At 39.1% G+C, this 26,530-nt stretch overlaps 1 protein-coding gene and 1 pseudogene across 1 annotated transcript in view; one reads left to right on the top strand and one right to left on the bottom strand.

Moving 5' to 3' along the window:
- LOC128597462 (growth hormone-regulated TBC protein 1-like) overlaps positions 1-26,530 on the top strand; it is a 113,034-nt pseudogene that overhangs the window by 49,682 nt on the left and 36,822 nt on the right.
- C2H9orf85 (chromosome 2 C9orf85 homolog) overlaps positions 23,745-26,530 on the bottom strand; it is a 237,403-nt gene continuing 234,617 nt past the window's right edge. Inside the window, exon 4 of the transcript XR_008376717.1 lies at positions 23,745-23,788. The gene's annotated coding sequence lies outside the window, so the exon portion shown is untranslated. The remainder of the gene's footprint in view (positions 23,789-26,530) is intronic.

The raw sequence follows: 26,530 nt of genomic DNA, 5'->3' as shown, positions 1-26,530 counted from the left end.
TAGGTGCTGAGGTAGGTAAATTTGTAGCTTCAGTGGAATGAAGTAGAGGCATTCTCTGCCAAGCACCTGCTATCTTCTGGGTGATGCAAGAGTTGAGACCATGTGTTCAGGGGCAGGCAGTGGATACAAGCTTGATAAGAGCAGAAACAACTTAAATGCCTACCATGGAGAACAGAGGGTGCTACCCGGAAATTTTCTAATAAACATGGTGGGATTTATTTAAACATGTTAGGGAATTTGGATCATGTACATCAAATAGGTTGTGTTAAAAATGCTACTTTTTTGTGCTTCCTGAATCCTCTCATTTGTTTCTCACCTGCAGTGATGTGGATTAATCAAAAAAACAACCAGACAGCCAACTGCTTCTGAACAGCTCTGAATATCAGTCACATGATGAATGCCATTTTACTTAGAGTTTTAAAAAATGCCACATATCTTTAAGGAAAGTATTGCTGTTGCTCGTAATTATTGATATGACTCATGCAACCTGTGGGTAAGTGTGCTTACACCCGTTTTATTTATTTATTCATTATTTTATTTATTTATTTATTTATTTTTTGAGACAATCTCACTCTGTCTCCCTGGGTAGAGTGCCATCATAGCTCACAGCAACCTCCAACTCTTGGGCTCAAGCAATCCTCTTGCCTTAGTCTCCCAAGTAGCTGGGATTATAGACACCAGCCACAAGGACTGGCTAGTTTTTTATATTTTGTAGAGACATGGTCTCACTCTTCCTCAGGCTGTACCAGTTTTAAATAGCACTAGCAAGAGGAGAGAGGTAGGCAAGCAGCTTTTGAAAACATTAACTTGCTATTGTTGCTTATGGGATATACAAGGTTGAAGCTTAACGTAGGATACAATAGGTTATATTTTGAAAGGCAGATCTTAGAGATGTGGTTATACAATTTACAAAGAAATCTTGACTCTTTTTGATAATCTTTAAAATATCATTTCAAAATATGTATCTTTTTCTGTGGAAATCACAGTGAAAAAACATCCCACATTCTGTCACAAAAATATGACTAACTGGTTCTTTATGCTTAGTTTGGTTAATAAAGTATATATCTTAAACAAGCCATCATTATTTATGCTCCAGAAAAAATAGTGACATTTGATAAGGAGTAATCAAATGAAAATAATTCTCTTTCTTTTTCTTTTTTTTTATGAGACAGAGTCTCACTTTGTGGCCCTTGGTAGAGTGCCCTGGTGTCATAGCTCATAACAACCTCAAACTCTTGAGCTCAAGCGATTCTCTTGCATCAGCCTCCAAAGTAGCTGGAACTACAGGCACCCTCCACAACACCTGGCTATTTTTACAGACAAGGTCTTGCTCTGGCTCAGACTGGTCTTGAATTTGTGAGCTCAGGCAATCCACCCTCCTCGGCCTCCCAGAGTGCTAGGATTATAGGCATAGAGCCACTGCTCCCAGCTCTTTTTTGTTTGTTTGTATTTGAGACAGACTCTCACTTTGTCGCCTGGGGTAGAATGCCGTGGTGTCATAGACCATAGCAACCTAAAACTCTTGGGCTCAAGTGATCCTCTTACCTCAGTTTTTCATTTTTAGTAGAGACGGGGTCTCACTCTTGCTCAAATTGGTCTCGAACCCATGTGCTCAAAGTGCCACTGCCATACTTTAAAGATCTTGAAAAAATAATACTTCGTTTTATATGGAATCAGAAAAAAACCTCGAATAGCCAAGACATTACACAGAAATTTAAACAAAGCAGGAGGAACGACGCTACCAGACCTCAGACTATACTATAAATTGATAGTGATCAAAACAGCATGGTACTGGCACAAAAACAGAGAAGTAGATGTCTGGAACAGAATAGAGAACCAAGAGATGAACCCAGCTACTTACTGCTATTTGATCTTTGACAAGCCAATTAAAAACATTCAGTGGGGAAAAGATTCCCTATTTAACAAATGGTTCTGGGTTAACTGGCTGGCAACCTGTAGAAGACTGAAACTGGACCCACACCTTTCACCATTAACTAAGATAGACTCTCACTGGATTAAAGGTTTAAACTTAAGACCTGAAACTATACAAATACTAGAAGAGAGCACAGGGAAAACCCTTGAAGAAATCCGTCTGGGCGAGTATTTATGAGGAGGACCCCCCGGACAATTGAAGCAGCTTCAAAAATACACTACTGGGACCTGATCAAACTAAAAAGCTTCTGCACAGCCAAGAACACAGTAAGTAAAGCAAGCAAACAGCCATCAGAATGGGAGAAGATATTTGCAGGTTATGTCTCTGACAAAGGTTTAATAACCAGAATCCACAGAGAACTCAAACGCATTAGCAAGAAAAGAACAACCGATCCCATCGCAGGCTGGGCAAGGGACTTCAAGAGAAACTTCTCTGAAGAAGACAAGTGTACAGCCTACAGACATATGAAAAAATGCTCATCATCTTTAATCATCAGAGAAATGCACATCAAAACTACCTTGAGATACCATCTAACTCCAGTAAGATTAGCCCATATCACAAAATCCCAAGACCAGAGATGTTGGCATGGATGTGGAGAAAAGGGAACACTTCTACACTGCTGGTGGGAATGCAAATTAATACATTCCTTTTGGAAAGATGTTTGGAGAACACTTAGAGATCAAAAATAGATCTACCATTCAATCCTACAATTCCTCTGCTAGGTATATACCCAGAAGACCAAAAATCACATTATAACAAATATATTTATACCAGAATGTTTATTGCAGCCCAATTCACAATTGCTAAGTCATGGAAAAAGCCCAAGTACCCATCGATCCATGAATGGATCAATAAATTGTGGTATGTGTACACCATGGAATATTACACAGCTTTAAAGAAAGATGGAGACTTTACCTCTTTCATGTTTACATGGATGGAGATGGAACATATTCTCCTTAGTAAAGTATCTCAAGAATGGAAGAAAAGGTATCAGCCCTACTATGAAACTAATCTATGGCTTTCATAGGAAAGCTATAACCCAGTTATAACCTAAGAATATGGGGAAGGGGGAGAGGGAGGGAAGGGAGAGGGGAGGTTGGGCAGAGGGAGGGTGATTGGTGGGATTACACCTGTGGTGCATCTTACAAGTGTACATGTGAAACTTAGTGAATGCAGAATGTGATTGTCTTAACACAATAACTAAGAAAATGCCAGGAAGGCTATGTTAACCAGTGTGATGAAAATGTGTCAAACTGTTTATAAAACCAGTGCATGGTGCCCCATGGTCACATTAATGTACACAGCTATGGTTTAATACTAATAAAAATAAATAAATAAATAAATAAATAAACAGACTAATGACTTTTCTAAAAAAAAAAAAAAAGAACCCATGAGCTCAAGAGATCTATCTGCCTCAGCCTCCTAGACTGCTAGGATTACAGATGTGAGCCACTGAGGCCAGCCAAAAAAAATCTTTTTCAAATCATTCACTTGTACAAAAGAATGTTTATTCTCTTTCTTTATTACAAAAACAATACTTGTTAAGTATAGAAAAACATCTAAAAAGCCTACCTTTCCACTAAATAAAGTAATGACTGTTCACATTTTGTTATATATTCTTTCAATATTTTTTCTAAACACTCACATATTTTTAACAAAAAGGCTAATATTGTTTTAAAAAAAATTTTTTTTCAGGCTTGGTGCCTATAGCTCAAGTGGCTGGGGCAGGTTTGGGGGGTTCAAACACAGCCCAGGCCTGCCAAACAACAATGACAACTACAACCAAAACATAGCTGGGTCTTGTGGTGGGTGCTTGTAATCCCCCCTACTTGGAAGGCTGAGGCAAGGGAATCGCTTAAGCCCATGAGTTTGAGGTTGCTGTGAGCTGTGACACCATAGCACTCTACCGAGGGCAACATAGTGAAACTGTCTCAAAAAAAAATTTTTTTTTTCAAACCGAGTTTTGTTCTGTCACCTGCGTTAGAGTGCAGTGGCCCCATCATAACTCATTGCAACCTCAAGTTCCTGGCCTGAAATGATCCTCCTGCCTCAGCAGCCCAAATAGCTAAGACTACAAATGTGCATCATCACACCCAGCTAATTTTTCTATGTTCTTGAGGTCTCGTTCTTGCTCAGGGTGGTCTCCAACTTCTGACTTCCAATGATCTTTCTGCCTCACCCTCCCAGAATGCTAGCATTATAGGGATGAGCTACTGCGCCCAGCCTGAAATCCTTTTTATTTGATAATACACCACATATTATAAACATCTTTCAATGTTATTAAGTAGTTGTCTTCAATGTCCTTTTCAATAGTCATTATCATCTGAATGTATAAACATTTGGTGAATTAATCCCTAATTGCTAAACATTAAGCTATTTTCTCCACTAACATTTTTTGTTGTTCATACTGTAACTTGCAATAAAATAAACATCTTTATTTACCAAGATAACTCTTGGTATATAATTCTTATATCTTTCATGCATAGCTAGAAAACTTAATGTTAGGTTAAAGATGATACTTTCTTTTTTATTTTTATTTTTTTAATGAGGCAGAGTATTACTTTGTTACCGTTGGTAGAGTGCTATAGTGTCATAGCTTACAGCAATCTCAAACTCCTGGGCTTATGCAATCCTCTTGCCTTAGTTTTTCTTTTTCTTTTTTTTTTTTTTTTAGTAGAGATAGGGTCTCACTCTTGCTCAGGCTAGTCGCAAACTCCTTAGCTCAAGCCATCCACCTGCCTTGGCCTCCCATAGTGCTACAATTATAGGCGTGAGCCACCACACCTGGCCTTATGATGCTTTCTTTTTAAACATTGGGTTATTAATTCAAAAATATTTAGTGACCATTCAATAAATGCATAAAAATTAAATATCCATTTATTGAATTATCAGTAGTCTAGGCTCCAGGAATACTCAGGCAAAGCAAATACATTCCCTGCCCTAAATGATCTTCAAGTGTAGAGAAAGAAAGTAAGCCATCTTTTGTCACATAATGCTAAAATGAAAACCAGCAAGGATACGGGAAGTACATTCCACATCCACATATGAAAGCACCTAGTTCTTTTTATGCTCAATCTACCTTTAATTCTAAGCTTAAGGGGGGAAAAAGGCCAGTTTGGTGGATGATAATGCTCCTCAGGGTAATTTGCAGTTCTTTGATTACTATTGAAGCTGAACATTTTCTTTCACATATTTATACTGCTCTGATATATTTGGGGGGGAATGCTGCCTAAAAATCTGTGCAATTGTTTGGTTTTCCTGTGCGTCTCCTGTAGTTTTATTTTCCTTTTTCATGAAATTTCTACATCTCTTTAGAGATAGAGTTGAACTAATTAATATTGCAGTAAAAAAAATTCATATTTAAACTGTGACTTTATAGAGCTCATTTGCCTTTCTAGCACCATAAGAAAGAAGGGGGAGGAAATTTTTTTTTGTATAGTACATACAAATGTGCATTATCATAAATTAGCAAGATACTTACTGGCTCTACAGAAAGAAGTAAGGAAACAATTACCTTTTTCTCAATGTCTGAATTTACTTTTTTTTTTTTTTTTTGCAGCTTTGGCTGGGGCTGGGCTTGAACCAGCTACCCCCAGTATATGGGGCCGGCATCCTACTCCTTGAGCCACAGGTGCTACCCTGAATTTACATTCTTAATATCTTTCTCTTACATAAATTTTTTTTTTTGCAGTTTTTGGCCAGGGCTGGGTTTGAACCCACCACTTCCGGCATACTGGGCTGGTGCCCTACTCTGTTGAGCCACAGGCACGGCCCAATATTTTTACTTTTATTTATTCATTCAACTGTTATTTTGTGCAGTAGAAAGAAAGACCCCTAGAATTAGCCTGGAGTATGTGACCTCAGCGATTGCTTATTGACACTCATTTCTTCCATTCTTTTGTGTTTGCAGAACCCAATTTTGTTCCATCTCTTAGAGAAAGTAACTCTCTCTCTTGTTTTTTTTTTTTGTTTTGTTTTGTTTTGTTTTTTTTGGAGATAGACTCTCACTGTGTCACTCTGGGTAGAGTGAGTGGCACGGCATGATTATAGCACTCACAGCAACCTTGAACTCCGAGGCTCAAGCAACCCTCTTGCCAGTTTTTCTATTTTTAGTAGAGACAGGGTCTCACTTTTGCTCAGGCTGGTCTTGAACTTCTGAGCTTAAGCAATCCACCCACCTCAGCCTCCCAGAGTGCTAGGATTGTTGTGCCCAGGAGTTCCACAAAGACCACCCTGCCAAACAAGCCAAATTTACAGCACAGTCCTTTTATTGAAGAGCCAGCTGGCAACTGCCTCAGCGTCCCAACATGGGGTTTCTGGGAGCAGCCCCAATGCTTAAGGAGTCAGGTTTTTAAGGCTTGGTCTGCATCCTGATTGGCACGCAGGCTGTCCAGGCGCATTCAGGTGGGGGTAGCAAGCAAGCATTGTACAGAAGCAGAATTTTGCAGTTAGTTAGCTATACGTCACACATCTCTGTTTTATTTAATTAATTTATTTTTTTTATTAAATCATAACTGTATACATTGATATGATCATGGGGCATCATACATTCGCTTCATAGACTAATTGACATCATAATGGTTAACATAGCCTTCCTGGCATTATCTCAGTTACTGTGCCAAAACATTTACATTCTACATTTACCAAGTTTCGCAAATACCCCTGTAAGATGCACCACAGGTGTGATCCCACCGATCCTCCTCCCTCTACCCAACACCCCCCTCCGTCCCCTCCCTTTCCCACTTCCCCCTATTGTTAGGTTGTAACTGGGTTATGCATTCATGTGAGAGCCCCAAATTAGTTTCATAGTAGGGCTGAGTACATTGGGTACTTTTTCTTCCATTCTTGAGATACTTTACTAAGAAGAATATGTTCCAGCTCCATCCATGTAAACATGAAAGAGGTAAAGTCTCCATCTTTCTTTAAGGCTGCATAATATTCCATGGTGTACATATACCACAATTTATTAATCCATTCATGGATCTATGGGCACTTGGGCTTTTTCCATGACTTAGCAATTATGAATTGGGCTGAAATAAACATTCTGCTACAAATATCTTTGTTATGTTGTGATTTTTGGTCTTTTGGGTATATGCCCAGCAGAGGAATTACAGGATTGAATGGCAGATCTATTTTTAGATCTCTGAGTGTTCTCCATATATCTTTCCAAAAGGAATGTATTAATTTGCATTCCCAGTAGCAGTGTAGAAGTGTTCCCTTTTCTCCGCATCCACGCCAACATCTCTGGTCTTGAGATTTTGTGATATAGGCTAGTCTCACTGGAGTTAGATGGTATCTCAAAGTAGTTTTGATTTGCATTTCTCTGATGATTAAAGATGATGAGCATTTTTTCATATGTCTGAAGGCCGTGTGCCTGTCTCCTTCAGAGAAGTTTCTCTTCAAATCCCTTGCCCAGCCTGCGATGGGATCCCTTGTTTTTTTCTTGCTGATGCGTTTGAGTTCTCTGTGGATTCTGGTTATTAAACCTTTGTCAGAGATATACCCTGCAAATATCTTCTCCCATTCTGAGGGCTGTCTGCTTGCTTTACTTACTGTGTTCTTGGCCGTGCAGAAGCTTTTTAGTTTGATCAAGTCCCAGTAGTGTATTTTTGAAGCTGCTTCAATTGCCTGGGGGGTCCTCCTCATAAAATACTCGCCCAGACCAATTTCTTCAAGGGTTTCCTGCACTCTCTTCTAGTATTTTTATAGTTTCAGGTCTTAAGTTTAAATCTTTAATCCAATGAGAGTCTATCTTAGTTAATGGTGAAAGGTATGGGTCCAATTTCAGTCTTCTGCAGGTTGCCAGCCAGTTCACCCTGCACCATTTGTTAAATAGGGAATCTTTTCCCCACTGAATGTTTTTAATTGGCTTGTCAAAGATCAAATAGCAGTAAGTAGCTGGATACATCTCTTGGTTCTCTATTCTGTTCCAGATATCTACTTCTCTGTTTTTGTGCCAGTACCATGCTGTTTTGATCACTATCGATTTGTAGTAAAGTCTGAGGTCTGGTAGCGTGATTTCTCCTGCTTTGTTTTTATTTCTGAGTAATGTCTTGGCTATTCGAGGTTTTTTCTGATTCCGTATAAAACGAAGTATTGTTTTTTCAAGATCTTTAAAATATGACAGTGGAGCTTTAATAGGGAGTGCGTTGAAATTATATATTGCTTTGGGTAGTATGGACATTTTGATAATGTTGATTCTTCCCAGCCATGAGCATGGTATGTTTTTCCATTTGTTAACATTTTCAGCTATTTCTTTTCTTAGAGTTTCATAGTTCTCTTTATAGAGATCTTTCACGTCTTTTGTTAGGTAAATTCCCAAATATTTCATCTTCTTTGGCACTACTGTGAATGGGATAGAGTCCTTAACTGTTTTTTCAACTTGACTGTTGTTGGTGTATATAAAGGCTACCGATTTATGAATGTTGATTTTGTAACCTGAGACACTGCTGTATTCCTTGATCACTTCTAGGAGTTTTGTAGTAGAGTCCCTAGTGTTTTCCAGATACACAATCATATCATCTGCGAAGAGTGAAAGTTTGATCTCTTCTGACCCTATATGGATACCCTTGATCGCCTTTTCTTCCCTAATTGTTGTGGCTAAAACTTCCATTATAATGTTGAAAAGCAATGGAGACAATGGGCAGCCTTGTCTGGTTCCTGATTTGAGTGGAAATGATTCCAATTTAACTCCATTCAATATGATATTGGCAGTGGGTTTGCTGTAGATGGCCTCTATCAGTTTAAGAAAAGTCCCTTCTAGACCAATTTTCTTGAGTGTTCTGATCATGAAGGGATGCTGGATATTATCAAAAGCTTTTTCTGCATCAATTGAGAGAATCATATGGTCTTTGTTTTTTAATTTGTTTATGTGCTGAATTACATTTATAGATTTACATATATTGAACCAGCCTTGAGACCCTGGGATAAAACCAACTTGGTCATGATGTATAATTTGTTTGATGTGTTGCTGGATTCTGTTTGTTAGGATCTTGTTGAATATTTTTGCATCTATATTCCTTAGTGATATTGGTCTATAATTTTCTTTTCTTGTTGGGTCTTTTCCTGGTTTGGGGATCAGGGTGATGTTTGCTTCATAGAACGTGTTGGGTAGTCTTCCGTCTTTTTCTACATTTTGGAACAGGTTGAGTAATATAGGTACTAATTCCTCTTTAAAGGTTTGGTAGAATTCTGATGTAAAACCATCTGGTCCTGGGCTTTTCTTTTTAGGGAGGTTTTGTATAGTTGATGCTATTTCTGAACTTGATATGGGTCTGTTCAACATTTCCACTTGATTCTGGCTAAGTCTTGGAAGGTGGCGTGCTTCCAAGTATCGGTCAATTTCCTTCAGATTTTCATATTTCTGAGAATAAAGTTTCTTGTAATATTCATTAAGGATTTTTTGGAATTCTGATGAGTCTGTTGTTATTTCATCTTTGTTGTTTCTGATTGATGATATTAGAGATTTTACTCTTTTTTTTCTGATTAGGTTAGCCAGAGGTTTATCTATTTTGTTGACCTTTTCAAAAAACCAGCTTTTTGATTTATTGATCTTTGTATTATTCTTTTGTTTTCAATTTCATTTAATTCTGCTCTAATTTTGGTTATTTCTTTCCTTCTACTGGGTTTGGGGTTGGAATGTTCTTCGTTTTCCAGTTGCTTGAGATGTCCCATTAAGTTGTTAACTTCCTCTCTTTCCGTTCTCTTGAGGAAGGCTTGCAGTGTTATAAATTTCCCTCTTAGAACTGCCTTTGCAGTGTCCCAGAGGTTCTGATAGTTTGTGTCTTCATTGTCGTTTTGTTCCAAAAAATTGGCGATTTCTTTCTTAATCTCATCTCTGACCCAGCTATCATTCAGCATAAGGTTAACTTCCATGTTTTTGTATGAGTATGCAGATTCCTGTTGTTACTCTATTCAAGTTTTATTCCATGATGGTCTGAGAAGATGCAAGGAATAATTTCTATTCCTTTAAATTTCCTGAGGTTAGACTTGTGACCTAAAATGTGGTCAATTTTGGAGTAAGTTCCGTGGGCTGATGAGAAGTATGTGTATTCAGTTTTGTTGGGATGAAATGTTCTGTAGATGTCTGCTAAATCTAAATATTGGATGGTTAGGTTTAAATCTAAGATTTCTTTGCTCAGCCTCTTGCTGGAGGATCTATCCAATACTGCCAAAGGAGTGTTGAAATCTCCGACCATTATGGAGCTAGAGGAAATCAAGTTACTCATGTCTGTTAGAGTTTCTCTTATAAATTGAGGTGCATTCTGGTTGGGTGTATAGATATTAATAATTGAGATCTCATCATATTGAGTATTACCCTTAACAAATATGATATGACCATTCTTGTCCTTCCTTACTTTTGATGGCTTAAAGCCTACTGTATCTGTAAATAAAATTGCAACACCTGCTTTTTTCTGATTACCATTTGCCTAAAATATGGATGACCATCCTTTCACCCTGAGTCTGTATTTGTCTTCTAACTTAAGATGTGACTCTTGTATGCAACAAATATCTGGCTTGAGTTTTTGTATCCAGTCAGCTAACCTATGCCTCTTTAGAGGACAGTTTAAGCCATTCACATTAATGGAGAGTATTGATAAGTCTGGTGGAATTTTGGGTATCGAGTTTTTCAAAGGTCCAGTGGACATTTTTAATCCTTCCGCCATTGTGGAAGTTGGAGTTTGATCCGAAGTCTCTGAGTGAGTTTACTTTTGTGGTATAGGATTGGGTTGGTCATTGCGGAGTATAGGTCTGAGAATATCCTGAAGAGCTGGTTTACTTATGGCAAATTTTTTCAACATATGAATGTCATTGAAGTATTCAATTTCTCCATCATAAATGAAACTCAGTTTAGCTGGATACAAGATCCTAGGTTGAAAGTTATTTTGCTTTAGGAGATTAAAAGTTGATGACCACCCTCTTCTGGCTTGAAAAGTTTCAGCGGAGAGATCTGCAGTTATTCTAATATTCTTTCCTTTGTACGTTGTAGTTTTCTTTCACCGGGCTGCTTTGAGAATCTTCTCTTTCATGTTAACTTTCGTGAAGCTAATTATGATATGCCTGGGGGATGACTTATTGGGGTTGAATCGTGCTGGGGTTCTGAAGCTGTCTGCTATCTGAATTTCAGATTCTCTAGGCATGTCTGGAAAATTTTCTTTCATAATTTCATGCAGAAGGGCCTCTGTGCCCTTTGAGGCCACTTCATCATTCTCAGAAATCCCAATTATTCATATATTGCTTTTCTTCGAATTATGTGAGAGTTCTCTGAGTGAGTGGTCCGTTTTTGCTCTCCATTTCTCTTCCTCTTTGAGAGATTGGGAGCATTCGAAGACTTTATCTTCAATGTCAGAAATCCTTTCTTCTGCTTGCTCCATTCTGTTGCTGTGGGATTCTACTGTATTTTTCATATCTTTGAGGGCTGCAAATTCTTGCTTCAGTGTGTCTAAGTCTTTGGTGGTTTTGTCTTTAAATTCGTTAAATTCTTGAGACAACTTTTGAATTTCTCCTCGAATTCCTAATTCCATTTTATTAATCTTGTCTGCAATCCAAATTCTGAATTCGATTTCTGACATCTCAGCCAGTTGTTTATGAATGGGATCTTTAATCGCATCTGCCGTATCTTTTCTTGGGGGGGGTTGATCTATTCTGGTTATTCATGTTACCAGAGTTTTTCTGTTGATTTTGCCCCAGGGTTATTTTACTCTCTTTGATTTTTCCCCTGGGGCTTTATCGAGGGCCCGTAAAGTGATGTGGCCTGAGAAACTGGGGCCCTGTCTGGTGTGGTGGGGCTAAGTGGTTCTGTCTTGTTTTCAGATGGTTTCTGTTCGATCCTATTGTAATGTTTACTCTGGCTTGAAGTCTCAGCTGTGTGGAAAAACCAGCAATTAAGTCACCCCGCCCGCCCACCTCTGGCCCCAGTTGGAAAAGGAAAATCAAACCTTCCTACAACCGCATACCCAGGGCACCGCCTGAAAAGTCCTCAGTCTATTAGTTCAGTTCAAAAGGTCCAAATCGATTGTCTCAACCAGCACCTGTCTCAGGTGGGAGAGTTCAAGAGGTCTCTGGGAACTGGATCACAGGGGTCTGATGACTCCTCTGATATGGTTTACTCCAGTGCTGCGTGGAGTCAGGAGGAGCCACCTAGCAAATAGATCAGTCTGGGAAGGTTGATGTCGCCTTCCCCACTTTGCTCCTCCATCAGACCCAGTCACTGGTATCTCTGCAGATGGCTAACCCAGTTGCCTGTAGTGAACAGATACTCCAGGGGTTTGCACCTGCCTGAATTGCAAGGAAGTCTGCCAGGCCCCTGCAGTCTGCCGCTATCTAGCAGGAGGAGATGGGGCCTGACATCTTTGAGTGCTTGATGCAGGTGGTGGGAGGGAGGTGTTCACTCAGGCTTAGCCCCATCCCTGATTGATGTTGCTAACAGAACAGAACAGAACAGACAACTTTGTGGGGTTCTGTCTCTGTTTCTGCTAAAATCGCCTACAGAAGACGGGCTGTTCTGAGTTCAAATGTCTTTGCTGCTGGAGGTTTGTGTCTGATTACCTCTCTGTGTCATCCCTGCCATGGAAGCTTCCCAGGTGTGTGAACAGCGTCAGGCAAATCCTTTGCTCACTGGTGGCCTCCTCTGGTTGCCCAGGGAGACAGTTGGTGTGGCTTCAGAATATCCAGAAGTGAGCCGTTTTGCTTTTGTTTGCGTCCTTGTGATCATAGCTTGCCTCAGCAGTGTTGATGTGCATTCTTCAACCTTCTCTCTTGGTGCAGCTCAAATCCACCAGGATACTTACTAAATTCCTGTCCCTTAACTTTCCTTCTGGATGGGAGCCTCTGTTGAAAGCTGGCTTCAGTCCACCATCTTGTCTCTCCCCCACATCTCTGTTTTAATATTTTCTCATATTATTTTGCTTTAATATTTTCCCATGAATCTTTGGATTAATATTTTTCCTTATACATCTTAGTTTCTTAGTACTTTTCCTCCATATATCTAGGTCTCAGTACTCATACATCTGTTATTGTTTAAAGGTCAGTTTGGGGACAATCAGTTCATTTCCCAGGCCCAGGAGTTAGCCAAGCAAGAAACTGGGAATGAATGAGAAGCAAGAGATCAATTAGTACTTTTTCATTTATGTTGGGGAGTGAACTGGACTTATTTATTTATTAAAGCTTGCAGTCCGGAAATTTGTCAGGAGTTATTTTTCCATCATAGCCTAGACCTAACAGGCATTAGCCATGTCATCAGTAGGACTTAAATTTCAGTCAATTTCTGAAAAGAAAGAGGTAGAACATTCTAAACAGATAAATAGCATAAACAAAAGCCCAAGTTCAAGGATAGCAATGATAAATGAAGAGGGGGAGCATGCCACATTGACTAGGATGGAGATTCCTCTCAGGGTAATGTTCCCTAAAATTAGGGTTCATGAACCTTGAGGATACATTTTTCTCAGAGGTCTTAACATTTTCAAAGATAGTTTTTATATTTAATATTTTCTTTTCATGGGTAATCTGAAACATTAGTGTAAGTATATGTAATTCATGGAGACAGCCACTTAAACCTTGTCACTTGACAAGAATATAGGGCCCATTTTGCTGTTTGTATTTACGATCTGGTTCACATAAGAACTTCTGGTCACTAAAAAGAAAAAAAAAGATATTGGTTTTTCATCTGCTATATATTTATTGTTTTCTTTTCCTTTTTAAGACACAACTAGATTGCACTTACTAGCTTCCATTGCCATTGTTTGTGATCAGGTGACTGAGTTCTGGACAATAGAATGTGGGCAGGTATTTGAGGTTGCTGTGAGTTAGGCTGACACCACAGCACTCTAGCCTGGGCAACAGTAAAAAGGTAAAATGTTAACTTTATTTTCAAAAAATAAGATAATTTACAGAGTTATAAGTGACTCCTCAGTAAAATTGGCAACTGAGCATTTCTCCTTGCCTTGAAGTTATTAATAACATCATGAACACTACAATTATGTGAATATTCGATCACTATGGGCTCTAATTATCTGTAGTAGGGATGAGTAGATACCTATTTTCTTATTTTTTTTTTTATTTTTTTAGAGACAGATCCTGGCTCTGTTGCCCAGGTTGGAATGCAGTGATGCAATAATAGCTCACTGCAGCCTTCAGCTCCTAGCTCAAGCTGTCCTCCTGCCTTGACCTCCCAAAGTGCTGGTAATACAGGCATGAGCCACCACACCCAACCAAAAGATAGATACCTTCTGATATTTTTCAAGCTAATTGGGGCAATTTAATTTCAGCAATACAGCATCATCAGTCATGTTTGCTGATTTACATGTTCTTGGCTTTGTATTTCCTCAGTATTTTATTTGTAATTTATTTTTACTTCATGCCTATATAAGAAATATAAGACAAAATAAGAAACACATTTCTTATGTATTTGAGCATCTTATGATAAAAAATTATTTATGATGACTCTGAGAATCTATATACTGCCTCTCTTAAAAGAGCTTGTGGGTTTGGCACCCATAGCACAGTGGTTATGGCGCCAGCCACATGCACTGAGGGTGGCAGATTCAAACCCGGCCTGGGCCACCTAAACAACTGCAACAAAAAATGCCTGGGCATTGTGGTGGGTGCCTGTAGTCTCAGCTACTTGGAGGTTGAGGCAAGAGAATCTCTTAAGCCCAAGAGTTTGAGGTTGCTGTGAGCTATGATGCCACAGCACTCCACCGAGGGTGACATAGTGAGACTCTATCTCAAAAAAAAAGAATGAAAAAAAAAGAGCTTGTGATTGAAAAACACTGGACAAGATCGATTCTAAAATCTCTCTACGCACTACATGAAAGCAGTGTAAACTAGGAATGAGGAGCAGGGGTTTTGCAACCAAGCCAGTCTAACCTCAGCTCTAGCCTCAGGTCTGCAACCTACAGCCTGTGTGGCTGTGGGCCAGTTGCTTTACCTCTGCAAACTCCATAATTTAACTGAAAAGTCAAGATAATAGTAATTGCCTCTTATCATTAGGCTGTGATAAAGTATTGGTATACAAAAATAGTAGCTATTACTCTCGTTTGTTGAAGATTTGTTCATTGGCATCCTCCCCTAATTTTCTAGCAGCTCAGCCCAGTTGAGTTTTTACTTACATTTGTACAACTTTCTGATTTTGTTAAATCAATATCATACTCAAAAATCAACAATTTACTTAGAAGAACTGCCTGTGTTTTGAAAATTTGATAGTATTATTGTTTTAAGTAGAAATTAGTGATCCTAACAGCCAACAGTGCATAGGTTCTACATATAAGACCAGAGTTAGACGAATCTCAACTTGCAAATACTTTAGACCAAATTAATTATATTTCTTTGATGCAAACTTAAAAAAAACCTAATGTTCCTTCTTGTATGTTACACTATAATTCAAAAGCCCAAGCTTTTAAGTCAGTAGATTGAGAAGGCTGTGCTGAAAAAGTCCTTTTTTCATGGGCTATTTGAGTAGGTTCCATTGAATTGACATTCTGTTGGTACTCCAGTAATGGGTTTACTCTTTGCCTTTTAATCTGGGTTCACAATGTAACCTGTGCACCATAGAAAAGAAATCCTTGAGTCATTGCATTGGAAGTAATCAGAGACTTTTAGACACAGGGGGTTGTTTCAGCCAGGCCAAGCAGTACTTTCAAGAAGGAGTTTTTGTAGACACAGAGATATAAGGGGACATTGAAAAGAAAGAGGGGGAAAAATAAAGAAATAAACTGTCCCCCAGAATTTTATGGAACCCCAGGAGATCTTATCCCTCTAGAACATTCAGCTTTACATTCTAGGGACACAAGGTACTCTTGAGGAATAATCATTTATAGTTGCCTAGTTCTCTGAGCAGTTCACGGTGAAAAACCACTGGTATTAATAAAAGGCCTCCCTGTTAGAAAAAGGTTATTAGGGAGTAACAGGGGAGTGCTTTTCCTTTAGAAAAGTGTGTTCAGAGCCATTAGAATGCACAGAGCTATCTAACAGGGTATTTTGACTCTCATTGAAGAGACAAAATGGCAATCATGCTGGGCTCCAGTTCACTTTTGGCCGCTAGGGAAATCATCGCTCAAAATTGCGTCCAGCAGCTTTCATTTCACAGCATCAAAACCTCAGGCCAAACAACAGGAGCATTTTCATATTATTTTAAATCTTCAAAGGCAGACAACTTCAGTCAATCTCAAGTATCACCAGATTAATTGGGAACATTTGGGTAGAGAGTAGTAAAATTGTGGTAATCAGCAAGACCTCACAGGTGTATCTGTTTAAATCCTAGCTCTTAGCCATCTTAAATAAATTACTTAACTGTTCACTGAGTTGCTGTTTCCTCTCTCATAAAATGTGGATGAAAATAGCCATTTTTCCCCTCTTGTCCTTCCTCCTTATCCAACCTCTTCTCCACTTTCTTTCTCTGTCCCTCCCATTCTCTGTTGCTTTCTCAGTTTTAAGCAGGAATATTTAGGTTAATTCATTGATCAAGTTTGGAGGTACCCACTCTGCACTAGGCACACAGCTAAGCATGTGATCTACAGAAGGAAAAGAGGTATGGCCTGGACAGGGAAGTTTTTGTGTAAACAAATGTAGCATAATGATTTGTCGATGTTGTAGTGTTATGTTATCACTTGACAGGCAAATTTAAATTGTGTAACATTTTCTTGACTAAAGGCTCAGAAGTCAGACCTGAGTTGGTAGGGCTAAGCTTCTTCTGCCTCCTTAATAGGACTTTGCTTTTCAAAATCCAGAATCAGTGATGCAAAAACCTAGGTTGTCTGAGAAGGAAAGTGTTCATGGTTTGAAGGAGAGGGGAGTGGCCCAAACCTGGGAAAAGCTGGACTCTTCAAGACTATAAGGAGAGAAAGTAGTGGTTGCATCTTTGGTGAAGATCTACTTTCTGTTCTCACACAGCACCCCCGGTGTGGATGCTTAGAGATCACTCACTGTGTGCCACATCCTTGGAAGCCACAGCTAGGTCCCAGGGGCCAAGTGGGATGGAGAGGAACGTAAGCTTGGTGCACAGGAGAGCTGCTACCTCTGAATGGACGTGGTCTTGCCCCATCCTGTAAACTGAGCAAGTCAGGGCTTTTGTATGATCCACAGAAAGAAGAAGGGGATGGAGGCCTGGAAAAATAAATGATATTGTATGTCATATCAATGCTGCCTGGGGCAGATTTGGGAAGAATAAGGCAAAATTAATTTACTTCAGAAAAACTAAGTGTGATATCATGCACTTAAGAACTATGAAGCAGCTCAAGCCTTTCTCAAAGGCTCCAATCTATTACATAGTGCCCTGGTAGTATGATCAAAGTATCAGATTGAAACTTTAAAAATTGCCATTCAGCAATTTACTATGATTAAATCTAATACGGTGGTTGCTGAGACAAGAGCATGATTGAGGCAGAAATGGAAAACATGGCACCCAGTTTATCTGATTTGCTTTTAGTTTTGGTTTTGGCTTCTACTATTTTTTAAAATGTAAATTCTGAATGTTGGGCTGGGCACGGTGGCTCACACCTGTGATCCTAGCACTCTGGGAGGCTAAGGCGGGTGGATTACTTGAGCTCAGGAATTGAGGAAGAGCAAGACCCCATTTCTAAAAAATAGCCAGGCATTGTGAAGAGCGCCTGTAGTCCCAGCTACTTGTGAGGCTGAGGCAAGAGAATCACTTGAGCCCAAGAAGTTAAGGTTGCACTCTACCCAGGGTGACAAAGTGAGACTCTGTCCCCAAATAAATAAAATGAAACAAAATGAAATAAAATAAAATAAAATTCTGAATGTATACAATTATGAGATTTCACATAAAATACTCCTGGCTTCCCTGAAATAGTCAGAATATTGGCAAATGAAGGGCCTATATTCTGCCATGGCAACAATTTTGAGTCTGTGTAGGAAATGCCCTCCTTTAGTATATGTTCTCCACTTTACCATAATCTCCACAATTCCCTGCTTTCTCTAAGGCACTGAGGTCAGTGACCAGCAGCATTTTTTTTCAAAGGCACAGTCTCACTCTGTTGCTTCAGGCTAAAGCACACTGGCATCATAGCTCACAGCAACCTTAGACTCCTGGGTTCAAGTGAGCCTCCTGACTCAGCCTCTCTAGTTGCTGCGACAACAGGTGCTCCCCATTACACTGGCTAATTTTCTAATTTTATTATTTACTTTATTTTATTTTTTTTTCTTTTAGACAGAGTTTCACTATGTAGCCCTTGGGAGAGTTCCAGGACTTCACAGCTCACAGCAACCTCAAACTCTTGGGCTTGCCTCAGCCTCCCAAGTAGCTGGGACTACAGGCACCCATCACAATGCCCAGATATGTTTTGGTTGCAATTGTCATTGTTGTTTAGCAGGCCTGGGCCAGGCGGGACTCCATCAGCCTCAGTGTATGTGGCTGGCACCCACTCGTTGAACTGTGGGCACCAAGCCAGTAATTGTTGATTAACAATTCTCTCCTTTCTTGCTACCCAGAGACCAAGGTGTTTTGTCTTTGTATTTTGCTTGGGCTGCAAATTAGTACTTAGTCTCATCATCAGATCAAGACTGGCTTAAGTCAACTATGGCAACCTCTTGAGGTAGGCTGGTAATTCACTTCTGCCCAATGAAAACAAGTCTGCTGGCTTGGCGCCTATAGCTCAGCAGCTAGGGTGCCAGCCACATACGCCGGAGCTGGTGGGTCTGAACACAGCCCAGGCCTGCCAAAACAATATTGACAACTACAACAAAAAAAATAGCTGGGCATTCTGGTGGGCATCTATAGTCCCAGCTACTTGGGAGGCAGAGGCAAGAGAATCACTTAAGCCTAAGAGTTTGAGGTTGCTGTGAGCTGTGACACCATAGCCCTCTACCAAGGGTGACATAGACTCTGTCTCAAAAAAAAAGAAAAAAGTCTTGGGCAGTGCTTGTGGATCAAGGAGTAGGGCACTGGCCCCATGTACCGGAGGTGGCGGGTTCAAACCCAGCCCCAGCCAAAAATTTCAACAACAAAAAAAAAAAAAAAAAAAAGAAAGGAAAAGAAAAGAAAAAAGTCTGCTTAGGTCTTCTTGGAAAGACTTTTCTCCCTGCTAAGAAAGGGACAGGAGTACACCATTTTATCCTGGTTTACTCTTTATTTTTGCTCCAGTCATCACCATGTGAGAGCATGAAAAGTAACTACAGCCATGCTATGCTTGTGAGAGAAAACCCAGGAGGAATCTAAAGACATTCAGTTGTTCATGCAACAAGTACTGGACACTTAATATTGCTAGGTGTTCTTGGCTTTAGTAAATAAAACATATAAAATCTTACATTGGACATTCACCGAGAGCCCTCCTATTGTGAAGCAGGAGGGATATTAGTGTCATTATTGTTTAAAATACACTAAATTAAATGTTCTGTTACTTGCAGCTCAAAGCATTCGAATTTTATTACTATTATTAAAAAGTTTAGAAGGTGTCTAAACTGAGCATAAGCTGATGTTGGTAACTTCCTCAAATTTCTACCCTCAGAGATTTATTTGCATCCATCATTCTGCATACAGGACTGCATACCCCCATACACATAGAAGGAAAGGTGGTTTTGAATACCAATCTGAACCAGAGGAAACAGAGATGCAAAAGAAGAATAGAAAAAATGTCTATTATCCAACCCTTAGAGACTTCCTAACCGCAGAAGCAGAGGTTACAACTGAAAGCAAAAATGTTAGGATGAGACTTACAAGGCTTACCTCATACACCGTAAAACTGTAAAAAAGCTTAGGTGCCCAACTGCTACCTACAGAAGAAAAGAGCATGTCCCCAATTCCTACAAATCCCAGAGTGGCATCTGGCATGAATCTCAACACAGCTGTGGAGCAGGGATGCCAGGAAGTAGCATTCCTACTGAAGATCCTGACCACCGTGGTTACACTGAGGAACTACAATGCAATGAACTTCGGTGATTATATAAAATTGGAAAAGTGTGCACTTGTTCTGAGCTCAAATGAAACACCCATAAAATTGCCAAGAAATTGAAGATGAGCTGGAGTTCTGACATATGTAAGACAGGGCTGTGAGGATACTACATTCAGGCCTTATTAATGCTCCTGTGACCTCATTTATACTCACTGGCTGGTGAGGCTCAGGACCATCAGGTTACATTGCAATATTAAAATTAAAGAAAAGTGACTGTGGTTTCTCTTTCCTCCATTATTTTCTAATTTACAAATATCTCTCCTCTGTTCCTTAATGAACAACTCCCTCAAAAACCTACTGGTTTTAATTTGTTTGTTTGATTATTGCTTGGGATTCATTGAGGGTACAAAGAATTAGGTTACACTGACTGCATTTGTTAGATGATTTCCCTCATAATTGTGTCCTGCCCTCAAGAAGTGTGCCATATACCATGACCCTCTGTCCCCCTTCTTCCTCCCTTCTCATTCCCCTACCCTTCCCCCTTGTATTAACTCAACTACTGTCCTTATATTAGAATAGAGTACATTGGATTCTTGCTTCTCCATGCCTGTGATGCTTTGCTAAGAAGAATGTGTTCCAGCTCCATCCAGGCTAATACCAAAAAAATAACATCTCCATCTTTTTTAGTGGCTGAATAGTATTTCAGGGTATACATATACCACAGCTTGTTAATCATTTCTGGGTTGGTGGACATTTAGATTGTTTCCACATTTTGGCAATTGTAAATTGAGCTGCAATAAATACTCCACTGCAAAAGTCCTTATAATAAAAGGATTTTTTTTTTTCTTCTGGGTAGATGCCTAGTAATAGGATTCCAGTATCAAATGGGGGGTCTAATTGGAGTTCTTTGAGGATTCTCCATACTTCCTGCCAAAAAGGTTGTATTAGTTTGCAGTCCCACCAGTAGTGTAAGTGTTCCCTTCTCTCCACATCCATGCCAGCATCTGCAGCTTTGAGACTTTGTGATGTGGGCCATTTTCACTGGGGTTAGGTGATATCTAAGGGCAGTTTTGATTTATATTTGTCTGTGATTAGGGAGGCTGAGCATTTTTTTCATGTTTGTTAGCCATTCATCTGTCTTCTTAGAGAAGGTTCTATTCATGTCTCTTGCCCAGTGATATGTGGGATTGTTGGATTTTTTTTGTTGTTGTTGATTAATTTGAGTTCTCTATAGATCCTAGTTTCAAGCTTTTGTCTGATTTATAAAATGCAAATATCTGCCACCTAAACAAATATCTGTTGTTTCCTTAGCTGTACAGAAGCTTTTCAGTTTAATTAAGTCCCATTTGTTCATTTTTGTTGTTGTTACAGTTGCCACAGAAGTCTTCTACATTAAATCTTTCCCCAGGCTGGTATCTTCAAGTGTTTTCCCCACACTGTCTTCCAGGATTTTTATTGTTTTATGCTTTAGATTTAAATCTTTCATCCATCTTGAATCAATTTTTATAAGTGATGAGAGGTGTGGGTCTGCTTTCAGTCTTTTTTTTTTTTCTTTTGAGACAGAGTTTCACTGTGTTCCCTCTCAGTAGAGTGCTGTGGTGTCACAGCTCCAGCAACCTCAAACTCTTGGGCTTAAGCAATTCTCTTGCCTCAGCCTCCCAAGTAGCTGGGACCACAGGCACCTGCCACAACAACACCTGGCTGTTTTTTGTTGTTGTTGTTTAGCAGGCCCAGGCTGGTTCGAACCCACCAACCTTGGTGTATGTGGACAGTGCCCTAACCATTGAGCTATGGGTGCCAAGCCCCAGTTTCAGTCTTTTACATGTGGTTACCCAATTCTCCAAGTACCATTTATTGAATAGAGATTCTTTTCCCAAGTATGTTCTTGTTTGATTTATCAAAGATCAGATGGCTGTAAGAGGTTAGTTTCATCTCATGGTTTCCTATTTGGCTCCAAATGTCAATGTCTCTATTTTTGTGCCAATATCATGCTGCTTTGATCACTATGGCCTAGTAGTATAGCTAAAAGTCTGGTAGGGTAATACCCCTGGCTTTGTTTTTATTCATAAGAATTGCCTTGGCTATCCGGGGTTTCTTCTGGCTCCATATAAAACAAAGAATTATTTTTTCCAAATCTTGAAAGTATGATGATGGTATTTTAATGGGGATTGAATTGAATCTGTAGATTGCTTTGAGTAGTATAGACATTTTCAGAATGTTGATTCTTCCCAGCCATGGGCATGGTATGTTCTTCCATTTGTTAATATCTTCTGCTATTTCTTTTCTTAGGGTTTTGTAATTTTCTTTATAGAGGTTCTTCACCTCTTTTGTTATGTATATTCCTAGGTATCTCATTTTTTTTGTGTGTGTGTGTGTGGTTTTTGGCCGAGGCTGGCTTTGAACCCACCACCTCCAGCATATGGGACTGGCGCCCTATCCCTTTGAGCCACAGGCGCCGCCCGTATCTCATTTTTTTTTAAGCTCCTGTGAAAGGAATTGTGTCCTTGATTACCTTCTCATCTTGGCAGTTATTGGCATATACAAAGGCTACTGATTTGTGGACATTGATTTTAGTCCTGAGACATTGCTGTATTTTTTGATCACTTCTAGGAGTCTTGGGGGTTCTGCAAGTACAAGATCATATCATTGGCAAAGAGTGAGAGTATGACCTCCTCTGCTTCCATTTGGATGCCCTTTATTTCCTTCTCTTGACTGATTGTATTGGCTAGAACTTCTAGCATTATGTTGAATAGTAGTAATGATAGAGGACAAATTTGTTCTAGTTCTAAATGGAAAAGCTTTCAGTTTTACTTCATTCAGTATAATATTAGCTGTGGGTTTGTTGTAGATGGCTTTGATCAGATTAAGAAATGTTCCACCTATGCCTGAATTCTTAAGTGTTCTAATTAGAAAAAGATGCTGGGGAAGGGAGGGGGGAGGTAAGGTGGAGGGAAGGTAATAGGTGGGGCCACACCTACAGTGCATCTTAGAATGGGTACAGGCGAAACTTACTAAATGCAGAATACAAATGTCTACATACAATAACTAAGAAAATGCCATGAAGGCTATGTTGAACAGTTTGATGGGAATATTTCAGATTGTATATGAAACCAGCACATTGTACCCCTTGATTGCATTAATGTATACAGCTATGATTTAACAATAATAAAAAAAAATAGAAAAAGATGCTAAATTTTATTGAATTCTTTTTCTGTATCTATTCAGAGGATCATATGGTCTTTGTTTTTGTTTCTGTTGATATGATGAATTACGTTTATGGACTTGTGTAAGTTAAACCAGCCTTGCATTCCTGGGATGAAACCTACTTGATCATGATGAACAATTTTTTTAATGTGTAGCTATAATCTATTGGTGAGGATTTTATTCAGAATTTTTATATATTTTTTCATTAGTGAAATGGGTCTGAAATTCTCCTTTTTAGTTGGATCTTTTCCTGGTTTGGTATCAGGGTGAATGTTGGCCTCATATAACATGTTGGGGAAGATTTCTTCTTTTTCAATTTTTTGGAATCATTTCTGTAGTATGGGTATAAGCTCTTCTTTGAAGGTTGGATAGAATTCTGGTGTGAAGCCATCTGGTCCAGGGCTTGTTGCTGTTGTTGTTGTTGGGAGATTTTTTATTGTTTTTTCAATCTCTGGACTTTAAATCAGTCTGTTTAAGAGATCTGTTTCTTCTTGATTAAGTCTAGGGAGAGAGTGTGATTCCAGGTATTGATCCATTTCCTCCACATTGTCAAATTTCTGGGCATAGAGTTTCTTGTAGTACTCAGAGATGATCTCTTGTATCTCTGTGGCATCAGTTGTTATTTTCCCTTTATCATTTCTGATTGAGGTCATCAGAGATTGTACTTTTCTGTTTCTAGTTAATTTGGCCAAAGGTTTATCATTTTTATCTATTTTTTTGAAAAACCAACTTTTGGTTTTATTAATTTTCTGAATGATTCTTTTGTTTTCAATTTCATTAATCTCTAATTTAACTTTGGTTATTTCTCTTCTGCTGCTGGGTTTGGGATTAGATTGTTCTTCTTTTTCCAATATCATGAGATGGTTCATGAGTTTGTTGATTTTATGTTTTTCGAATGGAGGCATCCAATGTGATAAAGTTACCCTTTTAAGACTGCTTTTGCTATATTGCACAGGTTTTGGTAATTTGTGTCTTCATTGTTGTTATGTTTGAGGAATTTAATGATTTCTTCTTTTATCTCTTCCTGAACCCAACTTTAATTCAGCATAAGGTTTTTTAATTTCCAAATCTTTGTGTGGGATGAGCGTTTTTGTTGAAGTTGAGTTCTACCTTTATCACCTGGTGGTCTGAGAAGATACAAGGTATAATTCCTATTCTTTTAATTTTGCTGAGGTTTGATTTGTATCCTACGATGTGGTCAATTTTGGAGTACTTACCATGGACTGATGAGAAAAATGTATATCCCTTAGCTTTGGGGATATGTGTTTTGTATATGCCTATTAATCCCATTTGTTCTAGGGTCACAATTAAGTCCTTTGTATCTTTGCTTAGTTTCTGTTTAGAGGATCTGTCCAGTTCTGTCAGAGGGGTTTTAAAGACCCTGACTATTATGGTGTTATGAGAGATCATATTGCTTAGACCTATTAGGGTCTGTTTCATAAATCTGGGAGCATTTAAGTTGGGTGCATAAATATTTAAAATTGAAATGTATTCTTTTTTTTTTTTTTTTTGTAGAGACAGAGTCTCACTTTATGGCCCTTGGTAGAGTGCTGTGGCCTCACACGGCTCACAGCAACCTCCAACTCCTGGGCTTAAGTGATTCTCCTGCCTCAGCCTCCCGAGCAGCTGGGACTACAGGCACTTGCCACAATGCCCGGCTATTTTTTGGATGCAGTTTGGCCGGGGCCAGGTTTGAACCCGCCACCCTCGGCATATGGGGCCAGTGCCTTACCAACTGAGCCACAGGCACTGCCCTGAAATGTATTCTTGTTGTATTGTTCCTTTGACCAGTATAAAGTGTCCATCTTTGTCTTTTTTAACTTTAGTTGCTTTAAATCTTCTTTATCTGAAAATAACTTTAGAACCCCTCCTTTCTTCTGATTTCCATTTGTTTTAAATACTGTTTTCTATCCCTTAACCTTGAGTTTTGATTTGTCCTTCAAGGCTAGGTGTGTCTCCTGGAGTCAGCATATGGATGGCTTGTGTTTTTTTATCCATTCAGCCAACCTGTGCTTCTTTAGTGGTGAATTCAGTCCATTGACATTTCTTGAGAGAATTGATAAGTGTGGTGGAGTTCTATTCATCTCTTTTGTGCAAATCCATTGTGTGGTTTTATCCTTTGCACCATTGTGGAAGCTAAGTTTTGATCTTTAGCTTCTGGGTGTTTACTTTGCTGGTTGTTCATTGTGGTGATCAGTGTTGAGAATATTTCTAAGTATTTCCTGTAGAGGTGTTCTTGTTATGGCAAATTTCCTCAGTGCTTAGATATCTGCAAAAGATTTTATTTCTTCATCAATTTTGCCTTTTAGTTTAGTGGGATGCAGAATTCTGGGCTGAAAATTGTTTTGTTTAAGAACATTGAAGGTGGATGACCATGTTCTTCTGGCTTGGAAGTTTTCAGTTGAAAAATTTGCTGTCATCCTAATGGCTCTGCCTCTGTAGGTCAGTTGGTGCTTACTCCTGGCTGCTTGCAGAATATTTTCTTTCATCTTTACTTTGGACAGTTTGTTACAATGTGGCTTGGAAAGGCTCTGAGTTGAGATGACCCAGGGTTTGATATCCATCTGAAAGGAATATATTGGGGTCTTTAGTAAAACTTGGGAAGTTTCCATTTATGATAGTCTCCGGTAGGCTTACATTCCTTTCCGACAATCTTCTCCCCCTTCAGGAATACCTATTATTCATATATTTGAATGCTTCATGGAGTCTCATAGTTCTCTAAGTCCTTGTTCGGCTTTCTTTCTCTTCTGCCTCTTTAACTATCTGGTTAACTCAAAAACTTTATCCTCTAGCTCTGAGATTCTTTTTTTCTCCATGGTCTACCTATTTTTGATAATTTCTACTGAATCTTTACATTCCCTGACTGTCTCCTTCATTTCCTTAAGGCCTGTCATATCCTTTCTATATTGTACATATCTCTCATCCAAATTTTGGTTCTGTCTTTCCATTTTCTCCTCCATGCATTTTATTGTCTTTATCATCCATATTTTAAATTCCCTTTTTGTCAAGTCCATTAATTCTTTATAAGTGGAGTTGCTGCAGCAGCTGCCTCATGGGTGAGTTCCTCTGTTTTGGTTTTTCATGTTGCCTGAATTTTTCTATTGGTTCCTCCTCATGTTTTCTTTCTTCTTGTTTACTTTCTTGTACTCTTTTTTCCCTTCTCCCTGCCTCCTTTCTACAAATAAAAGTCCTTCCTCTTGATGACATTATGTTGCAACATGTCACTGGGACACCAGGTGGTGCTGTGGTTTGTTTTTTTTTTCTTTTGTTGTTGTTGTTGTTGTTGTTGGGGATTCATTGAGGGTATAATAAGCCAGGTTACACTGATTGCAATTGTTAGGTAAAGTCCCTCTTGCAATCATGTCTTGCCCCCATAAAGTGTGACACACACCAAGGACCCAACCCCCTGCCTCCTTCCCTCTTTCTGTTTCCCCCCCATAACCGTAATTGACATTAATTGTCCTCATATCAAAATTTAGTACATAGGATTCATTCTTCTCCATTCTTGTGATGCTTTACGAAGAATAATGTCTTCCACGTCCATCCA

This window comes from Nycticebus coucang, chromosome 2, assembly GCF_027406575.1.
Source record: "Nycticebus coucang isolate mNycCou1 chromosome 2, mNycCou1.pri, whole genome shotgun sequence".
NCBI lineage: Eukaryota > Metazoa > Chordata > Mammalia > Primates > Lorisidae > Nycticebus > Nycticebus coucang.
This window is presented reverse-complemented; position numbering and strand designations above follow the sequence as displayed.